The sequence below is a fragment of the Balaenoptera acutorostrata genome, chromosome X (assembly GCF_949987535.1).
Source record: "Balaenoptera acutorostrata chromosome X, mBalAcu1.1, whole genome shotgun sequence".
Taxonomy (NCBI): domain Eukaryota; kingdom Metazoa; phylum Chordata; class Mammalia; order Artiodactyla; family Balaenopteridae; genus Balaenoptera; species Balaenoptera acutorostrata.
In genome coordinates this window covers 80,668,977-80,681,177 of record NC_080085.1, presented here as the reverse complement: position 1 = coordinate 80,681,177, position 12,201 = coordinate 80,668,977, and the positions used below count along the sequence as shown (strand labels likewise).

Here is a 12,201-nt window from a genome sequence, read left to right as displayed (position 1 = left end):
AATTCTCTTTGCACAAATCAAATTGTAGTATCTCTACAGTAAATTTCTTTAAATCTAATACATATTCACTTAACAAACTTCTTTTCCCCCTTCTATAGCATGAATCACAGGAATTTAACAATATGTAAAAGGAGTACCAGAGGTGACAAAACATGTTTGCTGCCTATTATATGCCCCTATATTATTATAAGACTAGTACCAATAGATAGTAACAGTACATCAATTAACTAATGAGCATTTCATTTTCTTATATATTTCCTGAACCCCAAAATTTAAACACCCATTTTCTCTGTCTTGCCAGGATTTTAAGTATTTTCTAAGTATCTGTTAGGGAACATGAAAAACATCTTTCACTTCCTTGAGGTCAGTAGATAATTCAGTTAATCAATACACATTTATTGCTTGAGTTTTACAGGGTAATGGAAAACAATATGTTAGATTTTTTAACACAAGTTTCAATGTCCAACTAGCTAGCAGACACCAGAAAATAAAAATCTAGATCACCATGTTTTGGCTGTAGATTGGTAAGGCTACATTCTCTTAAACACTGAGAACATCAAAATGGGAAGGTAAATAAATTGATAAGTTTTCAGTAGCAGGTATAACATAGCTTTTCATGTCTCTTTTCAGTCAATTTCTATTTTATTTTACTATGGCATAATTTTTACTGTCTTGTTATAACTGCTTATTTACATGATTCACTTTCAAGGACACAATCTTTTTTATATAGTATATACATCTATTTTTCATTCTTTGATAGAGCAATGTTCTCCATGTTCATTGTTATAGGAATATGCTTGTTTCATTGACTGAATTGTAATGAATAGCAGAATCTTTCTATAGGCTGTTACTGTATCTTAATAGTGTCTACACTACAGCATCTGCGAAAGTAGAAAAGTAAATGTGAAGCTGTCATGGTCTGAATCATTAACCACCCCCCCCTCCCCACTAACACATTAGTTTCTCTCCCCAAGGAGTACAGAAACTCAGAAATACAACAATTTGAATCATAGATTTGATTTTTAAAGGTCCACGGTAATATTATTTAAGTTTAGGTGGTATTTCATCTTAAAAATACAGTGTGCAACCTTCAAGTCATGTTCAGAAGGATATAAAACAGACTAAACAATCACAAGGGGATTTTATTTCAATGAACAAAAGACACAGGTTCACTTATTAAAAATTGGAAAACAAAATAATGTATGCCGGGAAGCCCAACAGCATTAGGATTATTAGGCATAACCAGGAGCATTGTCACATTATTTTAGAGAATATATTTCTGAACAGAAAATAAACTTGAGTGAATACAAATGACTGTAATTTATTGAAATTTGCATCAAGTTTATAGATCTTGACATGCTAAGTAATGCCAGGGGGAAAAAAAATAGAAAGAGGAGCTAAAACTAGCATATTTCATAGGATCAATGCAGGGATCAGGTGTTACATTTGGCAATGAAATAAAAGAAGCAGAGGAAAGCTGGGGAAAAGCCAAGGAGTAAAATTCAAATGCAGACGTTCTAAGTGCACTCCTTGGAGGGAAGTTGATGTTATATGTGGGTCAGTGTGTATGAGAGAAAAGACAATAATATACACAGTCACTTGCAAACTTGCTGATGCTCAGAATGTATACTTTATTCACTATTAAAACTAAATGTGCTCTTAAATTATATTTACAGTATAGATTAACTGGGGGCATTTCCTGTCTGCTTCAAAAACTTCTTCTAAGGATTAAAATTTTTAAACACAGGCCACTTGAGAGCTCACCTGTTTTGGCCTCTTCATCTCTTTAAGTTTTTTATGTGCTACCATGATAAAATCTCAGAATCAAAATATTATAAATGACACAAGGGTGTGTGTGTGCTTAATATTCCCAAAAGGTTATTTGGAGTTCTTCTGCATTTGGGTTTCAACTAACCTTTCAGTTCCTGACAATCAAAAATGACTTTTGATCTTTAATCTGTTTCCCTCATGTACTCTTTCCCCCAAACAGAAGTTCACAAGGTAATCCAGTTCAACCTAAAATTGATCCAATTCAAATTAAATTTTTTTCATTGATATTGAGGCAACTCTGTTAATCAGGGCATGCTATCTTCAGGAAGAGAAAAATATTGTAGAAAGAAACTATTATGTAAACCAGGAGATCTGGTTTCCAACTCTACCACTTACTACCTATGTGAGGTTGTGATATAATAACTATTACTGCTGATGAGGGTCTGCTGAATACAAATCACTGTGTTTTTTTTAAAAAAATTAACAAATGTGTTATTGATCCTAATCCTACTCTTATTGTCCTACTCTTTGAATTCCAGCTCCAACCAGAAATCTTTCCTGATTTCCACTCCCAGTCGAATGCAATCATTTTTCCATGATGATAGTATTGTTACTTATTCAAGTATTTAGCATCTATTTATTTCTATTTTATTTTATAATTAGTGGTTAGCACATTTTTTCTTACTAGGCTGTAGGCTATTGGAAGACAGGGCCTGCATTTTTTTTCTTTTTTCTTTTTCATGGTTTTATTTCCAGTATTTGCCTCAGGACTTAGAGCAAACTAAATACTCAATAAATGTTTTTTTGAATTATTGTGTTAAGTGACAATAAAGCAAGAAAGAAATAGTATGAACAACTTACTTTGGAAAATATTAGTCCAAGCAGAGAGAGTGGGACATATAGCACAAATAATTTATTTACCTTCATTTAGAGCAAAATGCATTTTGTACAGGTGTAAATTATATTGCCTCAGAAGAGCTAACTCTCAAAGACGTTTTTATTAGAATATTAAAAGAAAAACTTTGCATTTGACATGTTGTAAAACTCCCTTTCAAACTAACAACAGAGCTTTAAAAGTTGTTGTAATAGAAAAAATATCAACAGAAGCCCAATATGTTTCTATGCTACGTATTAACAACAATGCCAAACTCTCAGAGGTGATGCAATGGAGAACACCCACAGAATTCTCAAAGCACACTTGAGTAGCCAAGATATAACCATTTTAGACAGAGCAAAGGTAAATGATGTCTAGGGAGTGTGTTCTGTGATTAAGTACCACTTTTAAGGGGTTGATGGAGTTGTTCATTTAATTATTTTCTTGTATAAGTACATGCACTAAACACTTCCAAGGATCAAAAAAGTCTGCAATATTTTTTATCCTCCTTTTCCCATAAACATTCTCTATTACCATCTCCTTAGGGCATCAGGGAGAAGGCATGCTATGCTGGTCAAGTAACCCCAGTGTTGCCTTCAAGTATCATAAGCTGAAATAAGCATGACTGCCTCAAAGAAGAGTCAGCACAGACATGTGACTGAATATTCATCTTGCCTTAACTCTAAACATACCTCGATTAGATACTTCTTCACATTGCCCTATGGTCAATAGGGGAAGGAGGTTAGGGGCTGGGATGCAGAGGTGTTGCCGTTCTTATTCCTAGCATCAGAACACTTGAGATGCTCCCTTACAACCAATTTTTTCTACACATGAAGAACACAAACTTACACAAAGTTACATGTCAGTTATATCTCAATAAAACTGAAAAACAATGGCCCAAGAGGTCCTCACAGTTATCTCTCATGGTCCAAATAACATGTGCATTAAAGAGGCAAGGCAGATCACTAAATCCTCTCTTTGTGTACCTTCAGTACTTATGCCTAGCAAGCAGCTTCCTGTTATTGTAAATACACAGAACGTAAAAGTAACTCACATATGAACAGATGCTTTAGAAATAATCCACCCTCAAAATTATTTTATGGAGTATTTTAAGAGATCAGTTGATAGTATTGAGCAAATTACTTATAGTTGATTTTTCAAATGTAGCTTTAATTAGGATGCCAATTATTGAGGTCCCCAAGCAGCAGAGTTCATTTGATCATGTTTCAGATTTAGCCTCACGTACCAAGAACACTGATGGAATTCTGAAGAGCAACAGTGATGATGGATGGAAAGTGAAACAGTCAGCTTTGCTTCTTGGGTCTCTTGTTCTATTAAGTCCTACCATTTGACCCCTTGCCAAAGAAGGGCAGAGTTTAATGAATTAGTTATTTTAGAGGCTAAGTAATCTTCCTCTTTAGAGACTTTAAAACAAAAATGGAAACCTCGCTGTGAGATGACACAGGTTGAAAGAGAGAGCGGCATGGACTTTTTGAGAATAAGTGGATAAAGAAATAAACAAAGATGCATTACATTATAAAACACTGATTTGTGGCCTGTTGTTCAATAGGTGAAACACATATATACATACATACATATATATAAGATTAAATATATATTAATATATAATTTAATTAACATTGATTGAATATTTACTGTGTGCCAGATATTGTACTAAGTACTTTATACAGGTTATGTATATAATCTACATCAATTCCTGATAAAAGGGATGTATTAGTGTTGTCATGACAAATGATGAAAATAAAACTCTGAGCTATTAAATAGTTTGGCAAAGATTACATAACCAGTCAGTGGCAATGCTGGTATTTAAACCCAGACTTGATTCCAAAGTGCAAATTCTTATCCAACATGATATATTGCCTCTTCAAAAAAAGTGTAGGTGAATACCAGTGCTTAGGGGAGAGAAGAATGTTTTGCCTCTCACCGGAGAACTCTTACTGAATTCAAGACACTATACTAGGTATGGAGTCATGAGTTGAAAACCATCCCTGCTCTCAAAGAACTAACATTTAAATGGGAGAATAAGACATGGGCACAAATATTTGAAATGTAAGTCTGTGTGCGATAAGAAGCCTTGAGAGGTACATACACAGTGCTATGGGAGCTCAGAGAATGAAGAGCTAATAGCCAGTTGGGTGGATTGAAAACTATTTCACATGGTACCTTAAAAGATGAGTACTATGAGAATGGTTAAGCACAGGAGGAGATAAGGGATAAGCATTGTTTGGAAGGGGAGAAATGGATACAAATAAATAGGTAGGGAAGAATAAGAAAACTGAAGGAAGAGTAAAGAGTATAGTTTGATTGGAACTTAAGGTAGGCATTGAGCAATGAGCCAGAAAGAAAAGTGTAGAAAGACCAGAAAGTGTGGGCCAAAACATGGAAACCTGTGACTGTAACTAAACTTCTTTCTATAAGTAATGGGAAACATCTGAAGATTTTTAAAGTAGGACCCTCCATATGGACCTTCCAATCAGTATTGGAATTTAGGATGAAAAATATGGCAGGTCTTCCATAATAGACAGATAGGAGAAATCTAGGAGAGGGGAGAGGAGATGGAGTTTTACAGCAGTAGCTCAGGTGATGTGTTTTTGCAGCCTTATCTTAAAGAATATGTAGATGAAATATATTTGGAAATTCACTGATGAATTCTTTCTAAGGTAACTCAAATCTGATCAAAGATCTTTGGTAGAAACCTGGTGAGAGTTTCAATATGAGCACAAAGTCTTCGGTTGCCCTACTCATTTTTCAATAACTTTAGTTCACAAAAAAGAGCTCTATATCATAGAGAAGGGCTGACAACTGCAGAGGAATCAGGATGTTCTACAATGTATGCTAATAGGAATTAGCAGCAGGAAATAGCCACAGGGGAGAAGGACTATCTACTGCAAAGTCAAAAAAAACAGAAAACAAACAAAACAAAAAGGAAAATCTTTAGTGTCAGAGGCATGCAAACTGCTAAATTGCTCTAACATTGTTTCCCTGACATTCATTGAGGCACTAATGTTAAATGGAGCAATTTGACATTGTTGCATGTGAGACAGAATGAATTCTACACAAACAAGGCCTGGGATGACAGATTTACTATTCAGATTGTTATCTGCCAAAATCATGAGGTGAAATACTTCCACATCACATTAAGGAACTCCCTGCCATTATATATTCCTTAAAAAAAAAAAAAAAATATATATATATATATATATATATATGTAATGAGGGTAATGGTTTACACCACATTTATGCTGGAAATCAACAATTGGTCTAATGATTAGGTCATAGAATAGACCTATGGATGAGATTTTGATAAAGTTTACTTTTGTTTTTACTAATTTTTAACTTAGCTCTAGATTATATCAGCAGGTGTATCAAAGTAACTTAGGGACCGTATGCACTTGTTACTATGAATCCGAGCAAACTCAGCAGTGTTTCCTCCAAGAGAATTTCTTTACTTTAATTTGCTTATAATAGTTTTAGATTAGCCAAAAGGAAGTATTTTAAGCATATAATTTCATGCTGATCTGGGAAACTGATATATAAACTTGAATCAACTGGAATTTTTTTCCTTCAGGGTATCTCCTATCAAAATGAAGAGACATGGACATATGATGTCTCTGGCAATTATCTACTTTTCCTTTATATATACTTCTGAAGGTTGTCAGCTCACCGAACTGTAGGAGGTGAATGCCAACTCTACCTCGGGCTTGAAATGATCTGCACCATATCTGGGAGTATTTTAAGGTGCCCAGTCATCTCACTACCTAAGTGCAGAGTATGGTGTGCTAGGGTAGGCCATGGAAACCTGAATGTCCATGTTTGTTAATGGCAGTTTCACTCACCCAGCTCATGTGCCTGGAATTTTCCCCAGCTTCTTGTTTTACTTTCCAATTTTTAGATGGGATTGGAAAAAAATAAAAAAAGAATTGGATATCTGCGTATTGAGCATCTATTGGGTGCTTGCCTTAGAATATATTGTGTTAACCCTCATAGCAATTCTATAAGAATGATATAAATATCCTCATATTACAGATGTGGAAACAAATTCAAATACTTTATCACTGGCCCCAGGCTTCACACATAGTTAATGGGAGAGCCATTGGCTGGAGTCTTACTACAAAGAGAACCCAATAATATGGTTGCCTGACTATGATTATCAGCACTGTTTAAATATCTTTTCTACAGAACCCCTCCCACTAGTTCAGGACCTTTGCTTTCTGAAAGTTAGTCCAAATTTATCATATTTCCCCTTGGGAATTCTAATTTGCTTGCTGACAGTTCTCCTGTAAGGATCGTACCCTTACCCTGAACGGTGCCCCCAACTCTAGCCCTACCTAATTTGATGTTTATTCCTCCCTCATGTGGCCTACTTTTAATTCTCAACATGCTTTATTTGTGAGCCCACATGATAGATAAACCAAGTGATGAGCTTTTAACACTTTGATTTCAGTGTCATCAAAAAGGTTTCATCTGTGATTACAAATACAATTTATTTTGCTTGGGTGCTAGGCATTGCTAGAGGACTCATGTGCAGGCTGACAACTCATAATCCAGATTCCATGTAAAGAAATGATTAATATGGTAAAAGTAGGTTTATCCTTGATTTCTTCCTTATGTTTTGAAAATTGAGACCTTTTTTTATTCCTATGAATTACTATTGTACCTAATGATATTTAAGGTCTATATTTATTTTCTACTTTAAAGCTTAATAACCAGTGGATATTAACATCATAGTTAGCAATTTCTTTTCAAAACTGGTTGCCAATATTTTGTAGTTTAAGAGCTCCAGAAGAATGGTCCCCATCTGTTGCAGTGTGTATTCATCTGCTGTGGGTGCTCACGAGCCTTTTGTCTGTGAACATGGCACAAATCTACTATGCTGCTGAGATTCACAAATAAGCCATGGAATCAGTGGGATGTCAGGTCACACGTGGGATGCATGTTCACTGAAGAGACATTCTCTATGAATATAGTAAGAATGGGAGGCAGTGTGCAGTTGGGGAAGAATCATGGACTTTAGAATCAGAACATTAAAGTTTGAATCCCCCTAACACTCACAAGCTGCGCAAACTTAGGCGCATTATTCAACCTCTCTGAGCCCCAGTTTCCTCAACTAAGAAAAGCAGGTATTATAGCTACACCTCAACGAAACTGCCGTAGGGACTGAAGAAAAGGAAATAATTACTGTGGAGCACCTAGCATGATGCTTTTAGTAGTCACTTAGAAATAAAAGTCATTAACGACTAAATGTAAAGTACTCACACCACTAAAGGTCAAGGACAAAGGCTAAATCTTAGGAGTCTGGTCGGAGAACAATGTTGAGTATTTTCCATATGTCTGAAAATAAAACCTTATATATAATGTCACATCAAGGCATGTTGATTTCTTTTTTTAATGAGGCTTCCTATTGTGTCAAGACTTACCTCTAAAGTTGGCTTGGCATTTTAAGGCCTTCCACAAAATAATCCTAGAAGATGAAAATAACTCTTAAAAGTTCCCAGATTAAGCTTTGGAAAAATTCTGATCTCAGATCCTTGCATGATCATTAGCTTACATTCCCATAGAACATATACTTTTCTCTACAACATGAAGAAATCATAACAAGAAAAAAAAACACATCCTGAATTTCCAGCCAAAAGATAAGTGCTTTGATCTTTGAGGAAAATATGAATTATGAAGTGTGTAGTTCAAAAAAAATTTTTTAAATAGTGTATATCTTAAAAGCATTATCAAAAATATCATCTGATGTGAAACCAAGGCTGGCAACTAAAGGAAGTTAATGGTATGTGCACCTTGGAAAATGTTTTGTGGTTTCATGACCCCAATGAATTTTTTTCAAGATACTTTTGCTGCTAATGAAGAAACATTACAAGTGGCCCCACTGAGTAGACACATATTGAAATCAAAACAAAATGCTGCCTAAGTGTAGTCTAACATTTCATGATTTAATTATGCACAGTCTAGGAAGGCAGTTTTCTTTAATTATCTATTTTTTTTTTCCTTGCAAGAGAAGCAAAGACACTAGTGTTGACCCTTAACCTGAACATCTAAACTTTCCTTTGGAGTTGTTCTATTTCAAAACAAAAAACCAATAATAGCGTGTGACTTATTCTATCAGTAGTTGTAGGCCATTTAGAATATGAAAGAACTGTAAGAGCTGATTTTACTTTATGAAAACTGATTTGCCAAAGCCCTGTGGATTTCCTAACCATGCTGTGGTAAAATATAAGATTAGTGTAGCAATTCCTTCATCAAATGACTTTACTGTTAACATATCAAATTAGTGATCCTGTTAGTCACTATTCCAAGATTACAAGGTAATTCTTTAAAACCATGGGAATTCTCACGCATTCTATTACTGTTAATTAGCCTTTCTCATCCTGCAGAAAGAATTTAATTAAGGATTATCATTGTAGATTTAATATGTCTAAAAATTTCATTTTTCTGATTATTTTAAAACCTCATATTCTTTATGATCCACACGTCTTATTGTTCTTTTATTTTCATTCCAGCATCATAACGAGGTCATCTTCCTTTATCATATGCAAATACAAGCAGGTGTTCTAGCTGAATAGAAAATTATGTTAGTTTAACACTAGAAAGAGACTCCTTTTAAAATATTTCTTGTCCCAGGGACCACCTTCTATTATTGCTGTTCATTTGTGGTGAGAAATTATTAAGCAGTTGTTACAAAGGTGAGCTTTAGAGCCAGACCCAGGGAGTCTGCATCCTGTCTTTGGTACTTGCCATCATCTCTTGGTGCCCCAACTTCCTCATCTACAAAATAGGGTTAATGATAACAATAATAGGTTTAATAATAGTTATAAGTTTGTACTGAGAATTCAATGAGTTAATGTTTTAATTGCTTAAAAGAACACCTGATATGTAGTAAGTTTACATAGGTTATGTTAAATAAAAGAAATAAATTCCATTGCCACATATGACTTCTGTCATCTTTCCAAAGTAAAAATTTGCTCTACTTTTCTTATTTCTCTTGTATCACTTCACAGTGTTTGCACTATTTCATTTACTTTCTATGCCAGAGGTGAACTGTGTTCTTTGTAGTAGACATAAGTCACTAGTTGTGGGTGTTAAGGTTTGGGAAGTTAATGTCAAGCAGTGGGTCCATTCCCCACTCATATATTCTATAGCAGTTGCCTGATACTACTGTTCTAAGCTATTTAGTTCTCAATGAATATAAGTCGTGATCACAATACATCTGGATTTAATGAAGTACAGTGGCAGCCAAGTTAATGTCTATATTCATAATCAGACTGTCCTCAGAATCGTTTCACAAGCAAGGCCATTGTAATTGAAAGTCATAGAAAGCCACAGAAAGACTCCCCCCAGATATACTAGTTTTATTTTGTTTCAAGTTTTTGACAGAACGTTATTCAGTTTTAGACTTGCTAGCACACAGAGCATTGTAATTACTAAGAATCAGAGGCAGGGAAGGTGATTGGGGGTGGAGAATTTATTATGCAAGGGGAAAAGATCGAGTTATTATAGAATGCTGCATTACCAAAAAATAAGAATTCCACATGAACTGGCATATGTAAACAGCATGTGAAAAGCTGGTCAACGGCCATTTCCGAGTAGCTCTCTATTTCCCCTAGTACTACACAGATGCTATGAGGTTAGCTACAGTGAATGTTTATGACCCCATTGTTGTCCACTGCACATTGAAAAGCTGCTATGCATGATTTGATTCCTTTTCCAATGTTATTTAAAAATCATGTTAATTTTTAAAAATCTAACTTGGAACTTCAAGACATGCACCCCAGTTGTACACATATTTTCTAAAGATTCTAAGAAAAGCGCTAAAGGAAATGGACTTACAAGGATATTTCTTGTAAGGAAATGGACACTTTCATTTTGATTTTCTTTGGTCAAAGAATAAGTTGACCTATTTCATGGTTCACAAGTTACTTCAATTAGTTGAACAGTTGGCTTTTACAGCTAAGAACCATTCTGCTTTATGGGACACCATTGTAGTATTTGCTCATTTAAAAGAAATAAACCCTCCAAGTCACCATCTGTATCATGACTTTAATTGTCATCTGAGTGGTAGAGGGAGGCATTATCAAAGAGTTTAAAGATTTCAATGGAGGAATAGAAATAATTTAATTTTCAGGTTACACTCTAGTTTCAGTAGTTTCTATTTTTAGATTGTTGCTTTTGAAATCCCACAAATGAGTATTGAATATCTTGCTAAATATAAGGAACCATAAAAGCTTATTCATAAAACACATATTTTCTTTAAACTTTTTGGAGGCAAGCACAATGTTTACCAAAAACAAGGTTGGAAAGTCCTTATCTGTATCATATTCATGGTAATTCTATGCAGTGCAATCCACCACTCTATGATGCAATTTAAATTTCAATTGAAGTCTCATGCAGTAAGGATAATCAAGGCTCTCAGATACCTAAAAGATTTACCTAATAAAAGAGCCTCAAGCAAAATGAACCCACTACAGGGAGATCAGTTCAGTGCTTTGTGACCACCTAGAGGGGTGGGGCAGGGAGGGTGGGAGGGAGACGCAAGAGGGAAGAGATATGGGGACATATGTATATGTATAGCTGATTCACTTTGTTATAAAGCAGAAACTAACACACCATTTTAAAGCAATTATACTCCAGTAAAGATGTTAAAAAAAGAGAAATAATTGTGTCTCCAACAAGATTTTAAGTTCATAAACAAACAAGAGAATCAGTAATCGGCAAGAAATTAGTAGAATTACTTATATTGCACTCCTTTTAGTAGAATACAATCAGGAGTAACTGGCTAGGTAAAAAATATTGCTCATAGAGCAATGTCTTATTCATAGAGGAAGAGTGTTACATAACAATGTCTAATTTCATCTGACATCTAACTATTTATCCTAGTCCTACCTCTTGTCACACTAGTAGTTCAAATCTTTGGACCTTAAAGTACACATTTTAAAATTGTGTACCTTTCTTCAAAAGAGCTATTCTGAAGACTGCATAGCCTCTTAATCAAGGATATAGATGTGGATTCTATCACCGTGTATTCTACATCCTCATCAATTTTCTTGAGACTGAATCAGAGGTGCAAGACCAGAAAGTCAGTTTGAAATTTGGCAAAACTTCATGAATTCGGACTTGAGTAATTTAAAGCTAGTAACAATTTGGACAGCTCCTGGGTTGCAATGAACCTTTATTTAATTAACCATTTCTTCCCACAGGGCACGTATTAAATCTGTAACTCTTCCTAAAGAGCATAAATTAACACTGTAAAATATTGTAGGATGTTATTATTATAGAACACATGACTTCCATGAATTTCAGAAGCACTCATCAAATAATAAATGATAAGCAATGTGATTCTCTTCTCACTCCATTTGGGTTGTTTTTCTGATACTCTAGATATGCATTTATGTATCTACATTTTAAAAATTTATATCCTTTGTAACAAATAAATGACATTTGAAAATAACTGGATAGAGGATAATTTATGGTTATTAATTTGGCATCCAAGGGGTCAAATTCAGGACCTCTACGTTATGGACAACAGTAAGTAA

At 34.7% G+C, this 12,201-nt stretch overlaps 1 protein-coding gene across 1 annotated transcript in view; it reads right to left on the bottom strand.

The window, feature by feature from the left end:
- PCDH11X (protocadherin 11 X-linked) overlaps positions 1-12,201 on the bottom strand; it is a 698,845-nt gene that overhangs the window by 339,004 nt on the left and 347,640 nt on the right. The gene's annotated exons all lie outside the window — the stretch shown is intronic.